Source organism: Chiloscyllium punctatum, unplaced genomic scaffold (genome assembly GCF_047496795.1).
Source record: "Chiloscyllium punctatum isolate Juve2018m unplaced genomic scaffold, sChiPun1.3 scaffold_95, whole genome shotgun sequence".
In the NCBI taxonomy this organism is placed as follows: Eukaryota; Metazoa; Chordata; class Chondrichthyes; order Orectolobiformes; family Hemiscylliidae; genus Chiloscyllium; species Chiloscyllium punctatum.
The window spans coordinates 840,001-863,531 of NW_027309829.1; the positions used below are offsets into that span (position 1 = coordinate 840,001).

The following is a 23,531-nucleotide window of genomic DNA, read 5'->3' on the forward strand; positions in this document are numbered from 1 at the left end:
TGTGTGTGTCCTACCCTTGCTGTGTATGCAGGTGTCCCTCCCTCGCTGTGTGTGTACATGTCCTTCCCTCGCTGTGTTTGTGTGCCCCTCCCACGCTGTGTGTGCATGTCCTTCCCTCCCTCGCTCTGTGTGTGTGTGTGTGTGTGTGTGTGTGTCCCCTTCCCTCCCTCGCTCTGTGTGTGTGTGTGTGTGTGTGTGTGTGTGTGCGCGCGCACTCCTCCCTCGGTGTGTGCGTGCGCGTGTCCCTCCCTCGCTCGCTGCGTGTGTGTATGTGTCCCTCCCTCGCTGTGTGTCTGCGGGTAACCCCCTCACTCTGTGTAGTGCGCGTGTCCCTCCCTCGCTATGTGTGTGTATGTGTCCCTCCCTCGCTGTGTGTCTGCGGGTAACCCCCTCACTCTGTGTAGTGCGCGTGTCCCTCCCTCGCTATGTGTGTGTGTGTGTCTCTCCCTCGCTGTGTGTCTGCGGTAACCCCCTCACTCTGTGTGTTTGCGTATCGCTCCCTCGCTGTTCGTGTCCCTCCCTTGCTGTGTGTGCACGTGTCCCTCCCTCGCTGTGTGTGTGTGTGTATCTGTGCGTGTCCTTCCCTCGCTTTGCGTGTGTGTCCGTCCCTTGTGTGAGAGTGTGTGCCCACCTTGCTGTGTGCGTGTGTTCCACTCTTGCCATGTCTGTGTGTCCTCTCTCGCTGTGTGTGCGTGCCCCCTCTCAATTTCTGTGCACACTGTCCTCACTGTGTGTGTGCGTCTCTCCCTTGCTCTGTATTTGTGTTTGTGTGTGTGTGTGTCCCTCCTTCGCTTTATGTGTGCGTGTCCCCGTCCCTCGCTGTGTGTATGTGCGCATCCCTCCCTCGCTGTGTGTGTGTGTCCCTCCCTCGCCATGTGTCTGTCTGTATTCCCCTCACTGGGTGTGTGTTTGTGTGTCCCTCCTTCGCTTTGTGTGTGTGTGTCCCTCCCTCGCCGTGTGACTGTGTGTATGTGCGTGTCCCTCCATTGCTCTGTGTGTGTATGTGTGTATGTTTGTGCGTGTCCCTCCCTTGCTTTGCGTGTGTGTACCCCCTCTCAATTTCTGTGCACATGCCCTCCCCCTCGCAATGTGTGTGCTTGTCCCTCCTTTGCTGTGTGTCCCTCCCTCGCTGTGTGTGTGTGTCTGTGTCTTTGCTGTGTGTCTGTGCTTGTCCCTCCTTCGCTGTGTGTGTTTGTCCCTCCCTCGTTGTGTGTGCGTATCCCTTTCTTGCTCTGTGTATGCGTGTCCCTCCCTCGCTGTGTTTGTGTGCGCGTCCCCCCCTTGCTGTTTGTGTGCGTGTCCCTTCCTTGCTGTGTGTGTGTCTCTTCCTCATTGTGTGTGTGTGTGTCCCTTCCTCGCTGTGTGTGTGCGTGTCCCCCTCGCTGTGTGCGCGTGTCCCTCCTCGCTGTGTGTGTGCATGTCCTCCCCTCGCTGTGTCTGTGTGTGTGTGCGGATGCATGTCCCCCCCCCCCTTCGCTGTGTGTGTGTGTGTGTCCCTCCCTTGTGTGTGTGTGTGTGTCCCTCCCTTGCTTTTTGTGCATATCCCCACCATTGTATGTCCGCATCGCCCCTCACTGTGTGAGTGCCTGTCCCCCCGGCTGTGTGTGCGTGTGTCCCTCCCTCGTCATGTCTGTGCGTGTCCCCTCTCCCTGAGTGTGCGTGCCCCTTTGCAATTTCTGTGCACATGCCCTCCCCCTCGCCGTGTGTCTGCTTGTCCATCCTTCCCTGTGTGTGTGCGTGTCCCTCCCTTGCTGTTTATGTGTGTGTCCCTCTCTCGCTCTGTGTGTTTGTGTACATCCCTCCCTGGCTGTGTGTGTGCATGTCCTTCCCTCGCTGTGTGTGCATGTCCCTCCCTGGCTGTGTGTGTGTGCGTGTCCCACTCTCACTGTGTGTGTCTGTGTTTGTGTGCTTGCGCTATGTGCGTGTCCCACCCTTGCTGCGTGTGCGCGTGACCCTCCCTCGCTGTGTGTGTGTCGCTTCCTCGCTGTGTGTGTCCCTCCCTCGCTGTGTGTCTGCGTGTATCTCCCTCACTGTGTGTGTTTGCGTGTCGCTCCCTTGTTGTGTGTGTGTGTGTGTGTGTGTCCAAAATTTGCACCATCAGTGAACTGGCCATCATAAGTTGACTGTGGTATTCAGGAATGTGTGGTATAAGTAAGTTCACCACGATAAATACAGGGTTTAATGTATAGGTAGAGGGGTGGGTCTGGGTAGGATGCTCTTCAGAGTTTTGGAATGGACTGGTTGGGCCGAATGGCCTGGTCGCACACGATGGCGATTCTATTCAGGTTATTGTCCAGCCCTGTCAACCATCCCCGTCTCTTACACCTGGCCTTATCCCCAATATTCTCTTTAACACTGTAATCTCCTCCAGACTCTAAAACACTCCTTGGCGATGTAAGCTTCTCCAGTCCTTACAAAGATCGATATGTCTGTCACCTCTTCCTGCTTTTAGAACCCTCCCTATAACTATTCCCATTTGGTACAGCACTCCCAATCATTGTTCCCTCTTGAAACTCCCATAAACATTTGTATCTCTGAACACTCATCTGGACTGTCTCAACTTCCCTTTGACAGTTACATGCTGAGACCTGCGCTATATCAGTGAAGTAATTAAGTCTTGGTAACACTCACTGTTATAACCTCCCTTCAGCCTTACAGCACTGAGGATCTGTAGAAGCTCTTTTCAAACCGACAGCCATCTCTGTGTCTGTAATCTCCTCCACTCCCTATAATACATTCTCTCTGAGCTCCTCTGTAGTCCACTAAACACTCCCTAACACTGTCTGTATCATTGTAACCTTCTCCAAAAACACAACCTTCCCTATCTGTGTAAATCCCTACACCGGTCCCTATCCCTCTCAGCTCCGTCTAACAATACAACCCTCCATGTCTGTGTATTCACCTTCAGTCTCTACTCACCTCCCTATCTGTGTAACCTTCTCCATGCATTTTTGCTTCAGTCTCTTCAACTGTCTCTATCAGTGTAACCTCTTCCAGACGTGAAAACTCTCCTCTTTCTGACTTACTCAGACCCCACACCCCTCACTATCTATAACCTACTCCTGTCTGAGAAACCTACCTCTGCAAATTGCTCCAACTCTTCAACTCTCCATAAGCTCCTGCAGCTCTTACATCCCTCCCTATCTACCAAATCTCTTCCATTCCCTAAACACCAACAGTCTGTGGAGACCCGACCACCATCCCGATCAGTGTAATCCTCTCAGGTCTCTGCAGTAATCCTGATCTGTCGAACTCACTCCATTCCTGTTCCTCTCTCAATCCAGTCCCTACAAAACCCACTATCTATTTAACACCCTCCTGTCACTATCACCCCCATGTCAATGTAAGCTCCTCCTGTGTCTCCACCATCTACCCATCTCCGTAACCTTGTCCAGCTCTTACACCACTATCTGTTTAAACATCACCCTCCTCTACAACTTCCTCCTGTTTGTGCTATGCTCCCTTATCTGTGAAACTGTCTCCAACCAAAATTGTTATCCCAGTCTCTGAAAAGAAATCCAGATTCCACGGCCTCCATAACCCCCAGAACCTAAGCCTTCCTATGTCTATAAACGTCTTCAGTCACGACTCCCCTGTATATCTCAGTTTGTTCTTCCAGTCGATACAAAGCTCTTTATCTCTGTAATCTGCTCAGCTCCCTAAAACAGTCCCTGTCTGTGATCCAGCCCTGGCCTACAATCATCCTTATCCCTGTAAACTTCTCCATCCCTCCCAACATTCCCATCTCCATGAACCCCAGTCAGCCCTACAGCTCTCCACATTTCTGTAACCTCCTGTGGGTCTATGGTCCTCCCTCCCTGTGAAACCACCTCCAGTCCCCACATCCCTCCCAATCTGGGTCCTCTGCTCCAGATCAGACCATTGCTGTCTCTGTAAACACCTCCACTCCTGACAACTCTTCCCATTTGTGTAACTTCGTTCAGACCCCATACTCTCCAGCTTCCTGAATCCTCTTCCTGCCATTGCAACCAAAACCACATGTTTATGTAATATCCACCAGTGCTTAAACCTCCCCTCCTCAGTAACCACTTACAGCCCTAACAAAGCACCTAAACTGTGAAACCTCTCATTTCCCTACAATCCTCCCTCCCTCCCTCCTCAAATGCCTTCATCACCATGAAACCTCACAATTACTGAAGCCTCCTTTTAGCATTGCAACCCTCCTAATGTCTGCAAAATCCTCCTGTCCTGATATCCCTCCCTGAGTCTGTAACCCCCACCACCCTCCAGTACCCTTCTGGGGAACATGGCAGAGGAGGGAAGATTTGTAAAGTCCGAGCCATGTTACGGAGGTAGAATTCTGGGAATTACAGATTTGGTCGAATGTCTATGGTGTGCAGATTATTGGCGAGGACTCTAAGGACAGGATTTATGACTACTTGGAAAACCATATTTAAATTAGTGACAGTCAGCATGGGTTTGTGAGGGGTCAGGTCATGCCTCATAAACCTTATTGAATTCTTTGAGGATATGGCAGAATAGGTTGATGGCCCATTCAGAAAAGAAGGAAAATTGGGATACAGGGAAATCTGTCTGTCTGGATACAGGATTGGATGGCCCAGAGAAGACAGAGGGTGGCAGCTGATGGACAGCATTGAGCCTGGAGCTCAGTGACCAGTGGGGTTCTGTAACAATCGGCTCTGGGACTCTACTCTTTGTGATTTTTATAAATGACTTGGATGTGGATGTTGGAGAGTGGGTTAGTAAGTTTGCCAATCACATGAAGTTTGGTGGAGTGGTGGGGAATGTGGAGAGCTGTTGTAGGTTGCAATGGGACATTGACAGGACATAGACCTGGGCTGGAAGTGGCAGATGGAGTTCAATCTGGAAAAGTGTGAAGTGATTCATTCTGGAAGGTCGAATTTGAATACAGAATACAGGTGGAAAGGCGGAATACTTGGCTGTGTGGAGGAACAGAGAGATCATGGGGTCCGTGTCCATAGATCCCTCAAAATCCCCACGCACGTTGGTAGGGTTGTGAAAAAGGCATATGTTGTTTTGGGTCCCCTTAGAAGGGGATTGACTGTAAGAGCCGTGAGGTTTTACTGCATCTTTATAGCGTCCTGGTGAGACCACACTTGGAATATTATGTTCAGTTCTGGTCCCGTTTACAGGAAGGCTGTGCAAGTTTTAGAGAGTGTACACAGGAGATTTACCAAGATGCTGACTGTAATGGAGGGCAGTTGTTACGAAGAAAGGTTGAGGGAGCTAAGCCTTTTTCATTGGAGAAGGGGGCGGGGCGACTTTGTGGAGGTTAGCAAGATTATAAGAGGCACAGAGTGAGTGAATAGTCAGAGACTTTTCCTCCTATGGAATAAATGGCTATTACAAGGGGGTGTAATTTTAAGGTGAATGGAGGATAGATAAGAGGATAGAGAATGGGAGGTGGTTGGAATGCACTGATAGTGGTGGGAGTAAAATTAGACACATCCGGGACATTTAATAGACTCTCGGACATTCACATGTGTAAGAGTGAAATGAAGGGTATGTAGTTTAATTTGATCTTACAGTTGGATAAAAGGTTGGCATGAAATATGCCAAAGATACAAAGATAGGTGGAGTTGTGGACAGTGAGGAAGGCTGTTGTCGGCTGCAGAGGGACTTAGATATGATGCAGAGCTGGGCTGAGGAGTGGCAGATGGAGTTCAACCCTGCCAAGTGTGAGGTTGTCCATTTTGGAAGAACAAATAAGAATGCGGAATACAGGGTTAATGATAGGGTTCTTGGTCAGGTGGAGGAACAGAGGGATCTTGGGGTCTATGTACATAGATCTTTGAAGGTTGCCACTCAGGTGGATAGAGTTTGTAAGAAGGCCTATGGAGTATTATCGTTCATTAGCAGAGGGATTGAATTCAAGAGTCGTGAAGTGATGTTGCAGCTGTACAGGACTTTGGTTAGGCCACAGTTGGAGTACTGTGTGCAGTTCTGGTCGCCTCACTTTAGGAAAGATGTGGAAGCTTTGGAGAGGGTGCAGAGAAGATTTACCAGGATGTTGCCTGGAATGGAGAGTAGATCGTACGAGGATAGGTTGAGAGTTCTCGGCCTTTTCTCGTTGGAACGGCGAAGGATGAGGGGTGACTTGATAGAGGTTTATAAGATGATCAGAGGAATAGATAGAGTAGACAGTCAGAAACTTTTTCCCCGGGTACAACAGAGTGTTACAAGGGGACATAAATTTAAGGTGAAGGGTGGAAGGTATAGGGGAGATTTCAGGGGTGGGTTCTTTACCCAGAGAGTGGTGGGGGCATGGAATGCGCTGCACGTGGGAGTGGTAGAGTCAGAATCATTGGCGACCTTTAAGCGGCATTTGGATAGGTACATGGATGGGTGCTTAATCTAGGATAGAAGTTCGGCACAACATCGTGGGCCGAAGGGCCTGTTCTGTGCTGTATTGTTCTATGTTCTATGTTCTATGTTCTATGTTCTATGTTCTATGTTCTATGTTCTATGTTCTATGTTCTATGAAATCATGGCCGAAGGGTCTTGGGCTGAACTGTTCTGTGTTCTGTCTGGTAAACTGGGTAATAAGCTCAGATCAGTGTAAAAGGATATGGCATTCAGGAGGAGCTAGTCAACTGGATACAAAATTGGGCTTGATGGTTGGAGACAGAGTGTGATGGGAGACATGTTGTTTTTCTGACAGGAGGCATGTGACCAGCGGTGGAGTGGGTCCACTGTTCTTTGTCATTTGGACAAATGGTTTGGATGGAAATATTGGTTTCCTGGTAAGTAATTGTTTTGGGTGACACTGAAACTGGTGGTAAAGTGGATAGTGGAGAAGGTTATCTATGATACAACAGGATGAACAGTCCTGCTGGGATAGTGGGCTGAAGAATAGCAGATGGAGTTTAATTAGATAAAGGTGAGGTGTTCCATTTTGAAACAAACCAGGGTGGGACTTGTACAGTTAATGTTCGGGCACTGGGTAGTGTTGTCAGTCAGAGATCCAGTGACCCAGGTACACAGTTCTTTGAATGTGGTGTCACAGGTAGACGGGCTGGTGAAGCAAGCATTTGGGATGGTTACCTTCATTGGGGAGAGCATTAAGAGTAAGAGTTGGGATGTCATGTTGTGGCTGTAAAAGACATTGGTGGGGCCACCATAAAAACATTGTTGATCAGTGGGCAGAACTCATCTAGTTCACTAACCTCCTTTAGGGAAGGACATTAAATATTCTAACTTGGTCTGGCCGACATGTGACTCCAGACCCACAGCAATATGGCTGACTCTGAGCTACCCTCTCAGTAATTAGCAGTGGGGTCAAAGAACGTTGTTCCAGGCAGTGACACTTACATCCCATGAATGAATATATAAAAATACCTATGTCCCTCCCTATCTCTGCAAACCCCTCCAGCTGCAGCAATCCGTACTGGCTTTGTAACACCCTGACCACTCTCTGTAACAATCTCACCACCTCCAGCACCTTCACCTCTCCCTGTTCCTATTGTGTCAATGAACCCTGACCATGGCTCCCCTTCCCACAGCCCCCCTCCTGCGAGCAGACCCATTGCAATCCATTAACATATACTCCTAAAGCACACTCTCATTTCAGGATTTTAAGTACTTTTTGGAGATCTTCTCAGCCTCATAATCTCGTATGATCCCTTTTGTCCTGAGTGAGGGATCAGTGGGAATTTCTTGCTGAGGTTTTTACTGTTTCAATGGAATGTCCTTTTGTTGAGTATTTTGCACTGTCCCTTCAAATGTTTTCCACTGTTCATTTACAGGCACATACTTCAGTCTGTTTAGCCTGATTACCTTGGTCAGTTCTCCTCTCCAACTCATGTCATTGGCTATTTTTGTTTTTAGTTGTCGCTTGTCCTTTCTGTGATTCACTTTAAAACTTTATATTTCTTTAAACTGCACTTTATCACAATTTCCCAGAGGATCTCTCCAGGTGACATTACTCATTCACTAAGTTTCATTACACGGTCGCTCTGCGATAGTTATGTCCCTTAACAGTTGCACAATGTGTTTTTCAAAGAAACACTTAAAAAAAATTAACCGAACTCCTTCCAATATCAATGTTGACCGTGTGATTGTCCCAGATTATACAAATATTGAAGATTTCCAAAATTATCACAATGCCTTTGTTAAAAAATTCCAATGAGTTCCTGTTTAATGCAGTGATGAGCAATGAAATGCTGTTTGGTGGCTAAAACTGTTCTGCTGCTTATGTCCTTGGCAAGGAGTAGCCAGAATGTACATTCAGACTGACTCTACTTCATGATCTGAGGACAAATGCTTTCTCTGTAATGCCTTTGTTATACATTATTGTTAGCGTTGCCCATTTTGCCTGAGTTTGCACAAGATTACGAACCACTGAATATTTTTGTTCACCCTGTATCCATGTCTCCCTGGTGTCTAAATCTCTTTTATCTCTTTATCACAAATCCATCGACCTTATTGCAGCAACGTTGTCCGTTCAAAAAAAAAACATAATATACTCTCTTCCACAATTTTCTGTCACAAGTCTATTTTCTGATGTACAATTTTAGTTAAACTCTGTCCCATCCTGTTCCTTTCTGCTTGTTTTCAGCCACATTCCCATGCTGTTCCATTGCTTCACCTTTTCCCTTTGGATTAGGAAAGCTCCTTTCACCTGCATCCTCTCTGTCAGTTTAATGCCCTGTCCATAAACCTACCGACATGATTGGCCAGGACACTGGTCCCAGCACAGTTCCAGGGGGACCATCCTCATAGAATTTTTTTTTAATCAGGTATGGGAAGTGTGAGTCTCTGACTGACCAGCCTTTCTTGCCCAGTCCCAGAAGCCCTTGAACTGAGTAACTTGCTCGGCCATTTCAGAGGGTAATTGAGAGGCAAACCCTTTGCTGTGGGGATGTCGTGCAGACCACGTGAGGATGGGCAGATGTCCTTCTCAAAAGGACAAGTGTTTGGATTTGTCGTACATCAGTAATGGTTTCATATATATTTGTGGACTGTTAATTATTATTTTTAAAATTATTGATTTCACTTGTCTCCTTTTCAGATGGTGGGATTCAATCCTGCCTCCCCTGAACATTAGCTGAGGTTTTGGATGCATTCACTCACAATAATACCACTAGGCCATTACTTCACCTGCTCACTGGGTGCTCATCCCTGAGCACTGATACCAGGGCATCATGAAGCTAAACCCATTCTTACAACACAATTGTGTGATCCTGACATCTTCCAGCAATCTGGGACTATTACTTAATTTCGCTCCATTTTCCAGATCTCTGTGGAACTCAGTGCCATTCTCCATGTGTAACCCTCACTGCATCTGTTTAATTTCCAATTCTGTCTATTTCTCTGTCTCCTGTAGGTACTCAGGAAAGTCCTGACTCAATAGCCTTCCCAGCTGCTGGGTGGATTGTCCATCACCTCATTGAATGCAGTTGGTCTGCCAGAGAGAGACAAAGGGAAAGGAGATCTGGAGCCTTCAATAAATCCTGTAGTGAAGTAAGGTCACCCACAGTGCACAGAGCAAAGAACAATGAGAGGGCTTCAAACATCTGTTAACACAACATGACATAGATACAGTGCTGGAGGGGAGCACAGTACACACACACCCCCCAGGCTCAATCACCACCCCAATGTAAGTTCTGTTATATTAAAACTCACTACAACAGTGTATCTATGGCATGTCTTGTGGTCCAGTGTCTTCAATAATTTTTAATTCCTATGACCGATCCTATCGCTGTAACCTCCTGCTCTTCCCGATAGTCCCTCCACATATTTGAAATGTACTGCATTCCAGACTACCATCCCTATCCCTGTAACTTGGTTCAGTGTCTCCAACATGCCTTATCTCGGTAGTCTCCTCCTCTAGTACGGTAAAAACAAGGACTGCAGATGCTGGAAACCAGAGTCTAGATTACAGTGGTGCTGGAAAAGCACGGCAGGTCAGGCAGCATCCGAGGAGCAGGAAAATCGATGTTTCGGGCAAAAGCCCTTCATCAGGAACAGAGGCCGGGTGCCTGCAGAGTGGGGAGATAAATGAGAGGGGGGTGGGGATGGAGAGAAAGTAGCAAAGAGTACAATAGGTGAATGGGGTGGGGAAGAAGGTGATAGGTCAGAGTGGAGGATGGGGGAAGGTAGTAAAGAGTACAATGGGTGAATGGGGGTGATAGGTCAGAGTGGAGGGTGGAATGGATAGGTGGGAAGGGAGAGAGGCCATTAGGACAGGTCATGGGGGCGGGGCTGAGCTGGAAGGCTGGAGGTGGGTGAGTTGAGGAAGGGGAAATGAGGAAACTGGTGAAGTCCACATTGATGCCCTGGGGTTGAAGTGTTCCGAGGCGGAAGGTGAGGCGTTCTTCCTCCAGGCGTCGGGTGGTGAGGAAGTGGCGGTGGGGTTGATTGGTGCGGGTGTACCAGAGATGTTCCCTAAAGTGCTCTGTTAGGAGGTGTCCAGTCTCCCCAATGTAGAGGAGACCGCATCGGGAGCAACGGATGTGGAAGGCTCCTTTGGGGCCTTGGATGGTGGTGAGGGGAGAGGTGTGGGCGCAGGTTTTGCAATTCCTGCAGTGGCATAAGAAGGTGCCAGGAAGGGAGGGTGGGTTTTTGGGGGGCGTGGAACCGACCAGGTAGTCACGAAGGGAATGGTCTTTGCGGAAAGTGGAGAGGGTTGGGGAGGGAAATATATCACTGATGGTGGGGTCCGTTTGGAGGTAGCATAAATGGCGGCGGATGATTTGGTTTATGTGAAGGTTGGTAGGGTGGAAGGTGAGCACCAGGGTGTTCTGTCCTTGTTACGGTTGGAGGAGTGGGGTTTAAAGGCGGAGGTGCGGGATGTGGATGTTGGAGGGCATCTTTTACCACATGGAAAGGGAAATTCCGATCTCTAAAGAAGGAGGCCATCTGGTGTGTTCTGTGGTGGAACTGGCCCAGCTGGAAGCAGGTACGGTGGAGGCGGAAGAACGGGGAATAGGAGTTGGGAATTTTGCAGGCGGTAGGGTGGGAAGATATGTAATCTAGGTAGCTGTGGGAGTTGGTAGGTTTGTAAAAAATGTTGGTGTCAAGTCAGTTGTCATTAATGGGGATGGAGAGGTCCAGGAAGGGGAGGGAGGTGTCAGTGATGGTCCAGGTAAATTTAAGGTCAGGGTGGAACGTTGGTGAAGTTGATGAATTGCTCAAACTCCTCGAGGGAGCATGAGGTGTTGCCAATGCAGTCATCAATGTTGCGGAGGAAGAGGTGGGGAGTGGTGCCATTGTAACTACGAAAGATGGACTGTTCTACGTAGTCAACAAAGAGACAGGCATAAATGGGTCCCATACTGGTGCCTATGGCTACCCCTTTGGTCTGGAGGAAGTGGGAGGATTTGAAGGAAAATGTGTTAAGGGTGAGGACAAGTTCAGCCAAACGAATGAGAGTATCGGTGGAAGGGTACTGATGTGGACGTTGGGAGATGAAGAAATGGAGGGCTTGGAGGTCCTGGTTATTGTGGATGGAGGTGTAGAGGGATTCGATATCCATGGTGAAGATGAGGCATTGGGGGCTGAGGAAATGGAAGTCTTGGAGGAGTGGAGGGTGTGAGTGGTGTCTCGAATGAATGTGGGTAGTTTCTGGACTGGGGGGATAGGACAATGTCGAGGTAGGCAGACATGAGTTCAGTGGGGTAGGAGCATGCTGAGACAATGGGTCGGCCAGGGTGGTCAGGCTTGTGGATCTTGGGAAGAAGGTAGAACCGGGCAGTGGGGGATCCCGGACAATGAGGTTGGAAGCTGTGGGTGGGAGATCTCCTGAGGTGACGAGGTTCTGTATGGTCTGGGAGATGATGGTTTGGTGATGGGGGGTGGGGTCATGGTCGAGGGAGCAGTAGGAAGAGGTGTCCTCGAGTTGGCGTTTGGCTTCCGTGGTGTAGAGGTCAGTGCGCCAGACTACCACTGAGCCCCCTTTATCCGCTGGATTGATGGTGAGGTTGGGATTGGAGCAGAGGGATTGGAGGGCTGCACGTTGTGAGGGTGAGAGGTTGGAGTGGGGGAGGGGGTAGATAGGTTGAGGTGGTTAATGTCTCGGAGGAAGTTGGAAATGAAGAAATCGAAGGCAGGTAATAGGCCAGTGCGGGGTGTCCAGGTGGATGGAGTGTATTGGAGGCCGGCAAAGGGGTCCTCAGAAAATAGGCGGGAGTCTTCATTGTAAAAGTAAGCTCTGAGGCGGAGGTGGTGGAAGAAGTGTTCGATGTCACGGCGTGTATTAAATTCATTGATGTGTGGACGGAGGGGCATAAAGGTGAGTCCTTTGCTGAGGACTGATCATTCATCCTCAGTGAGGGGGAGGTCAGGGGGAATGGTGAAAACTCGGCAGGGCCGGGAGCTGGGACCTGCCGTAGGTGTGGAGCTGGGGGAGGCGACGGAGCCTGTAACTGGAGTGGGTGTGGTGTTAGGGGGAATGGGGATGGAGTCATGAGCAGGGGTGGTGTTCCCCTCAGGGTTCTGGGGGGCAGGGATGTGACGTGGGACCTGGGGGGGTTGTCAGCAGAATGCAAGTGCGCGGCATTGGTGGGGGCAAACACGGCAGTGGGGGCGGGGGCATGGAAGTCACTGAGTGTGTGACATCAGCGATGATGTGAGGGGCGGAAGTGATGTCATTTGTGGTGTGTGAGGAATTGTGAGGGGCAGAAATGGCATTTACTTTATGTTAACCAATAATTTCCTGTCACAAATCTATTTGACAATGTAGTATTTTAATTAAACTCAGTCCCTTACTGTTTCTTTCTGTTGGTCTTCATCCACATCTCCATGGTGTTCCAATATTTCAACCTTTCTATTTGGACTTGGGAATTTCCATTCACCTCAGACCTGTCCCCCTCCTCATCTGTGTCCATTTATAGCACACTGCATAATCCTGATACCTGGGGAGCCTATCCCAATAAAATAGCTCAGTCCTCCCTGAGTACTGGTATCACCACTTCTGATGATACCATTGTGTGATCCTGACACCTTCCAGCACTCTGCTGATATCACTGTCTCTCTCCATGTGATATCCCTTACTTTTGGGTCTAATTGCTGCCTCTGTCAGTGTCTCTCGCTCTTGCAGCTACTCCAGATCCTGAGCCAACAGCATTCTCCACTCCAGAGGGACGCAGCGGAACAGGCCAGGAATGGACATTAGGAATTTCCAGATCTCTGTGGGATTCAATGCCATTCTCCATGTGTAACATTCATTGCATCAGTGTAATTTTCCATTCTTTCTTATTTCTCTGTCTCCTGTAGGTATTCCTGATGTCCCTGACTCAGCAGAATTCCCAATTCCTGTCTCGTACATCACCACATTGAAGACGGTTGGTCAGCCAGAGAGCGATGCAGAGAGAGATCTGGAGCCTTCAGTAAATCCTGCAGCCGGTAAGATCACTCACAGTAAACAGCACAGGGAGGAGTTAGTGGACTTTAATTCAGACCCTGAGGGCATGATGTAGGAACAATGGTGGGCAAGGAACATGAGAAAATTCTCAGGCTTCATTATCACCATTTTGTCTGTAAATTAATCTATTCCACAGAACCCTCCCTATGTCTGTCAGTTTCTCCATTGTCTGTTTCATTGATACCACTTCCCCGCTCTCTATCTGCCCCTACAATCCTGCCTATCCCTGTAAGCTCTTCCTACCACGACAACTCTCCAAGTTTCTGCTTTTGCCTTGAATCCCGGGTTCTGTCACATCTCTCCTTAACTGAAGAAAAAACAACTCTTCAGTTCCTTAAGCCATCCTGGTCAGTGTAGTCCTTTCCAGACCTGAAAAACCTCCCTGTCTTTGTGACTTTTTTGAACTCCTACTATCTTCATGATCTCTGTAATCTTCCCGTCACGACAACAAAAAAGCTCTGTACCTCAGTAACCTCCTCCAGCTGTTAGACTCCTCCTTGTCTCTGGGCACAGTGCAGAGTGACCCTGCTTCTCTCATAAATTAGTTTCTGAATTTCTAATGATGACTATGAACTCTTCCTGTTTCTGAAATGCACTCAGTCTCTGTAAACTCTGCTCTTCCCGATTGATGTAATTTCCTTCGATAACTACAAACCTTTCTACCTTTAATCTCCTCCAGACGCGCCCACACAGTTTATTTCTATAACCGCCATGAGTGGTGGAGTCATAGAGGTGTACAGCACGGAAACAGACCCTTCGGTCCAACCTGTCAATGCCGACCAGATATCCCAACCCAATCTAGTCCCACAGGCCAGCACCCGGCCCATATCCCTCCACACCCGTCCCATTCCTAAACCCATCCAAATGCCTCTTAAATATTGCAGTTGTATCAGCCTCCACCACATCCTCTGGCAGCTGGTTCCATACATGTACCACCCTCTGCTGGAAAAAGTTGTCCCTTTTATCTTTCCCCTCTCACCCTAAACCTATATCTTCTAGTTGTGGACTCCCCAACCCCAGGGAAAAGACTTTGTCTGTTTATCCTATCCATGTCCCTCATAATTTTGTAAACCTCTATAAGGTCACCCCTGAGCCTCCGACGCCACAGCCCCAGCCTGTTCAGCCTCTCCCTGTAGCTCAAATCCTCCAACCCTGACAACATTCTTGTAAATCTTTTCTAAACCCTTTCAAGTGTCACAAAATTTTTCTGATAGGAAGGAGACCAGAATTGTACAAAATATTCCAACAGTGGCCTAACCAATGTGCTGTACAGCCGCAACATGACCTCCCAACTCCTGGACTCAATACTCTGACCAATAAAGGAATGCATACCAAACGCCGCCTTCACTCTTATCTATCTGCGATTCCACTTTCAAGGAGCTATGAATCTGCACTCCAAGGTCTCTTTGTTCAACAACACTCCCTAGGACCTTACCATTACGTGTATAAGTCCTGCAAAGATTTGCTTTTCGAAAATGCAGCACCTTGCATTTATCTGAATTAAACTCCATCTGCCAGTTAGCCCATTGTCCCGTCTGGTCCAGATCCTGTTGTAACCCTCTTCGCTGTCCACTACACCTCCAATTTTGGTGTCATCTGCAAACTGTACCTCTTATGCTCTCATCCAAATCATTTATATAAATGGCAAAAAGTAGAGGGCCCAGCACTGATCCTTGTGACACTCCACTGGTCACAGGCCTCCAGTCTGAAAAACAACCCTCCACCACCACTCTCTGTCTTTTACTTTTGAGCCAGTTCTGTATCCAAATGGCTAGTTTTCCCTGTATTCCATGAGATCTAACCTTGCTAATCAGTCTCCCATGGGGAACCTTGTCGAATGCCTTACTGAAGTCCATATAGATCACATCTATCACTCTGCCCTCATCAATCTTCTTTGCTACTTCTTCAAAAAACTCACTCGAGTGTGTGGGACATGATTTCCCACGCACAAAGCCATGTTGACTATCCATAATCAGTCCTTGCCTTTCCAACTACATGTACATCTTGTCCCTCAGGATTCCCTCCAACAACTTGCCTACCACCGAGGTCAGGCTGACCGGTCTATAGTTCCCTGGCTTGTCTTTACCGCCCTTCTTAAACAGTGGCACCACGTTAGCCGACCTCCAGTCTTCCGGCACCTCACCTGTGATTATTGATGATACAAATATCTCAGTAAGAGGCCCAGCAATCACTTCTCCAGCTTCCCACAGATTTCTCGGGTACACCTGATCAGGTCCTGGGGGGTTATCCACCTTTAACCGTTCCAAGACATCCAGCACTTCTTCCTCTGTATCTGAACATTTTGCAAGATGTCACCATCGATTTCCCTACAGTCTATATCTTTCATATCCTTTTCCACAGTAAATACTGATGCAAAATATTAATTTAGTGTCTCTCCCATTTTCTGTGGCTCCACTCAAAGGCCGCCTTGCTGACCTTTCAGGGGCCCTATTCTCTCCCTAGTTACCCTTTGTCCTTAATATATTTGTAAAAACCCTTTGGATTCTCTTTAATTTTATTTGCCAAAGCTATCTCATGTCCCCTTTTTGCCCTCCTGATTTACCTCTTTAGTATACTCCAACTTCCTTTATACTCTAAGGACTCACTCGATCTATCCTGTCTATACCCGACATGTGCTTCCTTCTTTTTCTGAACTAAACCCTCAATTTCTTTAGTCATCCAGAATTCGCTATACCTACCAGCATTCCCTTTCACCCTTACAGGAATATGCTTTCTCTGGATTCTCATTATCTCACTTCTGAAGGCTTCCCATTTTCCATCCGTCCCTTTACCTGCGAACATCTGCCTCCAATCAGCTTTCAAAAGTTCTTGCCTAATACGTCAAAATGGGCCTTTATCCAATTTAGAACTTCAACTTTTAGATCTGGTCTATCCTTTTCCATCACTATTTTAAAATGAATAGAATTATGGTCGCTGGTCCCAAAGTGCTCCCCCACTGACCCCTCACTCACCTGCCCTGCCTTATTTCCTCAGTTTAGGTCAAGTTTTGCACCTTCTCTAGTTGATACACCCACATACTGAATCAGAAAATTGTCTTGTACACACTTAACAAATTCCTCTCCATCTAAACCTTTACACTGTGGCAGTCCCAGTCAATGTTTGGAAAGTTAAAATCCCCTACCATATCTACCCTATTATTCTTACAGATAACTGAGATCTCCTTACAAGTTTGTTTGGCAATTTCCCTTTGACTACTGTGGGGTCTATAATACAATCCGAATAAGGTGATCATCCCTTTCTTATTTCTCAGTTCCACCAAATAACTTCCCTGATGTATTTCTGGGAATATCTTCCCTCAGCACAGCTGTAATGCTATCCCTTATCAAAAATGCCACTCCCCCTCCTCTCTTGCCTCCCTTTCTGTCCTTCCTGTAGCATTTGTATCCGGGAACATTAAGCTGCTAGTCCTGCCCATCCCTGAGCCATGTTTCTGTAATTGCTATGAGATCCCAGTCCCATGTTCCTAAACATGCCCTGAGTTAATCTGCCTTCCCTGTTAGGCCCCTTGCATTGAAATAAATGCAGTTTAATTTATTAGTCCTACCTTGTCCCTGCCTGTCCCTGACTGTTTGACTCCCTTCTGTTCTCAGCTGGACCCGTCTCAGATCGAGCTCCCAAAATCCTCCCTGTGATTGTTACCACGTCCCATCGCTGCATTCCTCCGAATCCCTGTAAAGTCCTCCCATTCCTAAAACCCGCCCTGTATCTGTCACCTGTCCCAGCTTCCACAACCCTCCTATCTCTGTAAGACACCCCCCCCCCGCCCCCTGTCCCAGTTACTACAGCCCGCTGTATCACTAAATGCCAGTAGTCACTATAATATCAGAGTAAGGTGTGAAAGCAGGAATATTGTACTGGGTTAAATGATCAGTCGTGATCATATTGAATGGTGGGACCGACTCTGTGGTCAAATGGCCAATACCTGCTCTTCTTTCCTGTGCTTCTCTATAAACTTACTATCCATATAACCTCCTTCAGTCCCCACAGCCCTCCCTCTCTCCATAAACTCCTTCAGTCCCCACGACTCTTCCTATCAATGTAACCTGAATCATTCCTCACAAACCTCCCCAACTCCATAACCTCCAAAAGGCCCCACGACCCTCCCTATCTCCATAATCTCATCCTGACCCAATGACCCTCCCGTTCAGAGTAACCTCCTTCAATCCCCATGATCCTCTTGATCTGTACAACCTCCTTCGGGCCCAACAGTCCTGCAGATCTCTTTGGTCCATTTCAGGCCCCACATCACTACCTATCTCCATAATGTTCTTCAGTCACCACTGCACTCTCTGTGTCCATAATCTCATACAGTCCCTACATCACTCCCTATCTCCATAATGTCCTTCAGTCCCCACGACCCTGCTTATTTCCAAAACATCTATTACCTGTTGACCCTGTAAGTTACATTTTTCAGATAGATAAACACGAACTCCCATAACCCTTTCTGCTGCCAGTCTGAAACCAAACAGTGTTAGCCTGATAGTAGGTCAGGAGCTGAAATATGTTTGAAAGGATATGTCAATGAACAACAACTGGACCCTTAGAAACACTTTTATTAAAAAAAAGAGGATGTGTTTTTGAGCCTGTTGGATTTTATTTTTATTGTTGTGAATATAAATGGCAGAGTAGATACGGGTGTAGGAGTGGTTGGACTGAAGATACGATTTATTTGAATTTTCAGAAAACTTTACACAAGTTTCAATAAGGGCTAAAGAGTAATTTGGTAAAGAATAGGGCACCTTAACTGTCCGGAGGTGGGTGAGATATTAGACAAAATAGTGTTGTCAGAATTTACTGTGGAGAAAGACATGGAAGCTCAGGAAGTTGGGGAAATAAATAGTGATGTCTTGGAAAGAATCCTCAACAAAGGAAAAAAAAGTGCTGGAATCTGAAAACAAATAAAGGTAGATCAATCCTCAGTCGCTTATTAGGTCGATCCTAGAATATTGTGGGAATCTGGGGAAGAGATTGCAGTGTTCCTAACATATATTTATTTTATCAATACACACAATGAGCTACCGGAAGACTGGAGGGTGGCTAATGCTGTTCCATCACTTAAGGTCTGCAGTGAGTAGCCAGGAAATCACAGCCCAGTGAGCCAGTGCTAGGTAAGTTGTTGGAGGAGATTCTGAGAGAAAGGAGTTACATATATTTGGAAAGTCAAGGGCAGATTAGAGATAGTCAGCATGGCTTTGTGAGTGGGAAACCGTGTTTCACAAACTGGATTGACTCTTCGAGGAGTTGACCAAGCGATAAATGAAGGCAGAGCAGTCAGCGTTGTCTACAGCAAAGCATTTGACATGGTTCCAGGGGATGGAGAACATCTAGTCAAGAGGAAGAAGGAAGCTAATTTAAGTTTGAGGAACCAAGGATCAGAAGCAGGTCTCTAGAGAGTTACATGGGCCAGCACGGTGGCTCAGTGGTTAGCACTGCTGCCTCACAGCACGAGGGACACGATTTCAATTCCAGCCCCAGGCGACTGTCTGTGTGGAGTTTGCACATTCTCTCCATGTCTGCGTGGGTTTCCGACAGGTACTCCGGTTTCCCCCCACAGCCCAAAGATGTGCAGGTTAGGTGAATCAGCCATGTGTTGTTCAAGAAAGGGAATAGAGGTAATCCTGGGAATCACAGACCTGTCAGTCTTCTGTCTGTGATGTGCAGATTATTGGAGAGGACTCTGGGAGACAGGATTTATGATTCCTTGGAAAACCATAGTTTGATTAGAGGAAGTCATCATGACTTTGTAAGGGACAGGTCATGCCTCACAAATCTTATTGAATCCTTTGAGAATGTGACAAAACACATTTATGGCTCATTGAGAAAGTACAGAGCATGGGAGACAGGGAAACCTGCCTGTCTGGATACAGAATTCCTGGTCCTTAGAAGACAGAGGGCGATGACAGATGGAAATCATTCAGCCTGGAGCTCAGTGACCAGTGGTTTTCTGCAGGGAGAGGTCAAAAGATCTCTGCTCTTAGTGATTTTATGAATGACTTGGATGTGTGAGTGGAAGAGTGGGTAAGTAGGTTTGCCAATGACATGAAGGTTGGTGGAGTGGTGAATAGTGTGGATGTCTGCGGAGGTTGCAATGGGACATTGACAGGATGTAGAGCTGGCCAGAGAAGTGGCAGATGAAGTCAAATCTGGAAAAGTGTGAAGTGATGCATTCTGGAAGGTGAGACTTGAATGCAGAATACAGGGGTAAAGGCAGAATACTGAATAGTGTGGAGGAACAGATGGATCTTGGATTTCATGACCAGAGATCCATCAAATTTGCCACCAAACTTATAGTGTTGTTAAGAAAGAATATGTTGTATTGGCTTTCATTAGCTGGGGGATTGAGTTTTAAAGCAATGAGGTTATGCTGCAGCTCTGTACAGTCCTGTTTCGATCCCAATTAGAATATTGTATTCAGTTTTGATCCCTTCATTACAGGAAGGATGTGGAAGCTTTATAGAGGGTAAAGAGGAGATTTACCAGGATGCTACCTGGACTGGAGGGCATGTCTTATGAAGAAAGGTTGAGGGAGCTAAGGCTTTTCTCATTGGAGTGAAGAAGAGTGTGGTGTGACTTGGTAGAGGTGAACAAGATGGTGTGAGGCAAAGAAAGAGTGAACAATGATAGACGTCTTTATCCCATGGCATACATGGTACAAGGGGGCATAATTGTAAGGTGATTGGAGGATGGGAAAGGGGAGATCTCAGATGGAGGTTCTTTACACAGAGACTGGTGGGTGGGTGGAACGGGACACTTTAACAGACTCTTGGATCGGCAAAATGAAGGGTATGTAAGTTAGTTTGATCTTCCAGTCGGGTAAAAGATAGGCATGGCATCATGGCCAAAGCGTCTTGTGCTGTACTGTTCTGTGTTCTACGTTCTGTGTGCTAAACTGGGTAATAAGCTCAGATCAATGTAAAAGGATATGGTATTCAGGAGGAGCTAGTCAACTGGATACAAAATTGGGCTTGATGGTAGGAGACAGAGGGTGGTGGGAGACATGTTGCCTTTCTGACTGGAGACATGTGACCAGCGGTGGAGTGGGTCCCCTGTTGTTTGTCATTTGGATAAATGGTTCGGATGGGAATATTGGTTTTGTGGGAAGTAACTTTTTTGAGTGACACTGAAATTGTTGGTAAAGTGGACAGTGAAGAAAGTTATCTGTGATACAACAGTTCAAATAGTACACTGGGATAGTGGGCTGAAGAATAGCAGATGGAGTTTAATTAGATAAAGGTGAGGTGTTCCATTTTGGTGAAACAAACCAGGGTGGGTTTGTACAGTTAATGTTCGGGCCCTGGGTAGTGTTGTCAGTCAGAGACCCAGGGATGCAGGTCGACAGTTCTTTGTAAGTGGTGTCACAGGTAGGCAGGTTGGTGAAGCAGGCGTTTGGGGTGGTTACCTTCTTTGGGTAGAGCATTGAGAGTAGAAGTTGGGATGTCATGTTGTGGCTGTACAGGACATTGGTGAGGCCACCATAAAAGCATTGTTGACCAGTAGAAAGTACTCATCTGGTTCACTTACGTCCTTTAGGGAAGGACATCTGACATTCTAACCTGGTCTGGCCTGCACGTGACACCAGACCCACAGCAATATGGCTGACTCTGTGCTATACTCTGGGTAATTAGCAGTGGGGCAAAGAATGTTGGTCCCACAGTGACATCCTTGTCCCATGAATGAATAAATAAAAATACATATATCCCTCCCTACCTCTGTAAACACCTCCAGCTACAGCAATCTGTACTGGCTTTGTAACACCGTTCAGACCCTGACCTCTCTCTGTAACACTCTCACCACCTCCAGCACCTTCAGCTCTCCCAGTTCCTTTTGTGACATAAAACCTTGACAATTATTCCCTCTTCCATCTGACCTCCTCCTGCGAGCAGACTCTTTGCAATCCCTTTAAAACTTACTTGTAAAACTTTCTCTCACTTCAGGATTTTAAGTACTTTTTGGTGATCCTCTAAGCCCGATAATCTGATATGATCCTTTTTACTTGAGTGAGGGACCGATGGGGATTTCTTGGTGAGGATTTGTCTGTTTCAATGGAATGTCCTTTTGTTGAGTGTTTTACACTGCTCCTTCAAATGTTTTCCACTGTTCATTGACAGACACATATTTCAGTCTGTTTAGCCTGTTTACCTTAGTCAGTTCTCCTCTCCAACTCATGTCATTGGCTATTTTTGTTTCTAGTTGTAGCTTGTCCTTTCTGTGATTCACTTTAAAACTTTATATTTCTTTAAACTGCACTTTATCACAATTTCCCAGAGGATCTCTCCAGGTGACATTACTCATTCACGAAGTTTCATCACACAACGGTCGCTCTGAGATAGTTACGTCCCTTGCCAGTTGCACAATTTGTTAATCAAAGAAACACTGAAAACTAATTCTCTGAACTCCTCTTCCAATATCACTCTTGCCAGTGTGACTGTCCCACATTTTGAATATTGATGTTTCCCAAAATTATCACAATGTGTTTGTTAAAAAATTCCAATGAGTTCCTGTGTAATGCAATGATGAGCAACGGAATGCTTTTTGGTGGCTAAAACTATTCTGCTGCTTGTGTCCTTGGGAAGTAGTAGCCAGAATTTGCATTCAGACTGATTCTACTTCATGATCTGAGACCAAATGCTTTCTCTGTGATGTCTTTGTTATCCATTATTGTTAGTGTTACCCATTTTGCCTGAGTTTCCGCAAGGTTGTGATCCATTGAATATTTATGTCCACCTTTTGTTCACCCTGTAACCATGTCTCTCTGTTATCTAAACCTCTTTTATCTCAGTGTCACAAATCCATCTACCTTATTGATAAGACGTCGTCCATTGAAAAAAAAACATAATTTACTCTCCCACAATTTCCTGTCACAAACCTATTCACTGAAGTACAGTTTTAGTTAATCGCTGTCCCATCGTGTTCCTTTTTGATTACCTTCAGTCACATCCCCGTACTGTTCCGATGCTTCACCTTTTCTCTTTGAATTTGGAAAGCTCCTTTCACCTGGACCCTGTCCCTGCATCCTCTCTGTCAGTTTAAAGCCCTGTCCATAAACCTACTGTCATGATTGGCCAGGACACTGGTCCCATCACGGTTCCAGTGGGACCATCCTATTGGATTTTTTTATAAATCAGGTAGGGGATGTGGGTGTCTCTGGCTGACTAGCCTTTATTGCCTATCCCTAGCTGCCCGTGAGCTGAGTAGCTTGCTTGGCCATTTCAGAGGACCATTGAGAGGCAAACACTTTGCTGTGGGTATGTCATGCAGACCACGTGAGGATGATTAGATCTCGTTGTTGAAAGGGCAAGTGGGCGGCACGGTGGCTCAGTGATTAGCACTCCTGCCTCACAGCACCAGGGTCCCAGGTTTGATTCCAGCCGCGGGCGATTGTGTGGAGTTTGCACATTCTCCACGTGTCAACGTGAATTGCCTCCAGATGCTCGGGTTTCCTCTCACAGTCCAAGGACGCGCAGGTCAGGCGAATTGGCCATGCTACATTGCCCATAATGTTAGGTGTATTAGGTCGAGGGAGATGGGTCTGAGTGGGCTACTCTTGGGTCGAAAGGCCTGTTTCCACACTGTAGGGAATCTAATCGAAGGGATTGTGATTTTTGTACATCAGCAATGGTTTCATATTTGTTTATCGATTGTTCATTGCTATTTTTAAAATTATTGATTTTAAATTCCACCATATGTTATGGTGGGATTCAAACCTGCCTCCCCTGAACATTAGCTGAGGTTTTGGACAAATACCCTAACAATAATGTTATTACACCATCACTTCACCTGCTCACTGGTTGCTAATCCCTGAGCACTGATACATGAAGCTAAACCCATTCTTCTAACATGACTGTGTGATCCTGAAGTCTTCCAGCACTCCAGTGATATCACTTAGTCTCTCTCCATGTAGTAACCCTCACTGTGTGGGTCTAATTGCTGCCTCTGTCAGCGTCTCTCACTCTTGCAGCTACTCTAGATCCTGAGCTAACAGAATTCTCCACTCCAGAGAGACGCAACAGCACCGGCCTGGGATGGAGTTTGGGATTTTCCAGATATCTGTTTGGGCTCATTTCCATTCTCCTTGTGTAACCCTCACTGCATCAGTCTAATTTCCCATTCTGTCTATCTCTATGTCTCCTGTAGGTACTCAGGA

The 23,531-nt window shown here is 46.9% G+C and overlaps 1 long non-coding RNA gene across 3 annotated transcripts in view; it reads left to right on the plus strand.

The window, feature by feature from the left end:
- LOC140471519 (uncharacterized) overlaps positions 1–13,341 on the plus strand; it is a 57,719-nt gene extending 44,378 nt beyond the window's left edge. For 2 of the 3 annotated variants that reach the window (XR_011957067.1, XR_011957066.1), the window contains one exon: positions 9,329–9,502. This is a non-coding gene — a long non-coding RNA (uncharacterized lncRNA). Of the gene's footprint in view, positions 1–9,328; positions 9,503–13,218 lie in introns of those variants that run through there. The other variant, XR_011957068.1, reaches the window with a different exon arrangement.
- Positions 13,342–23,531: the final 10,190 nt, after the last annotated feature.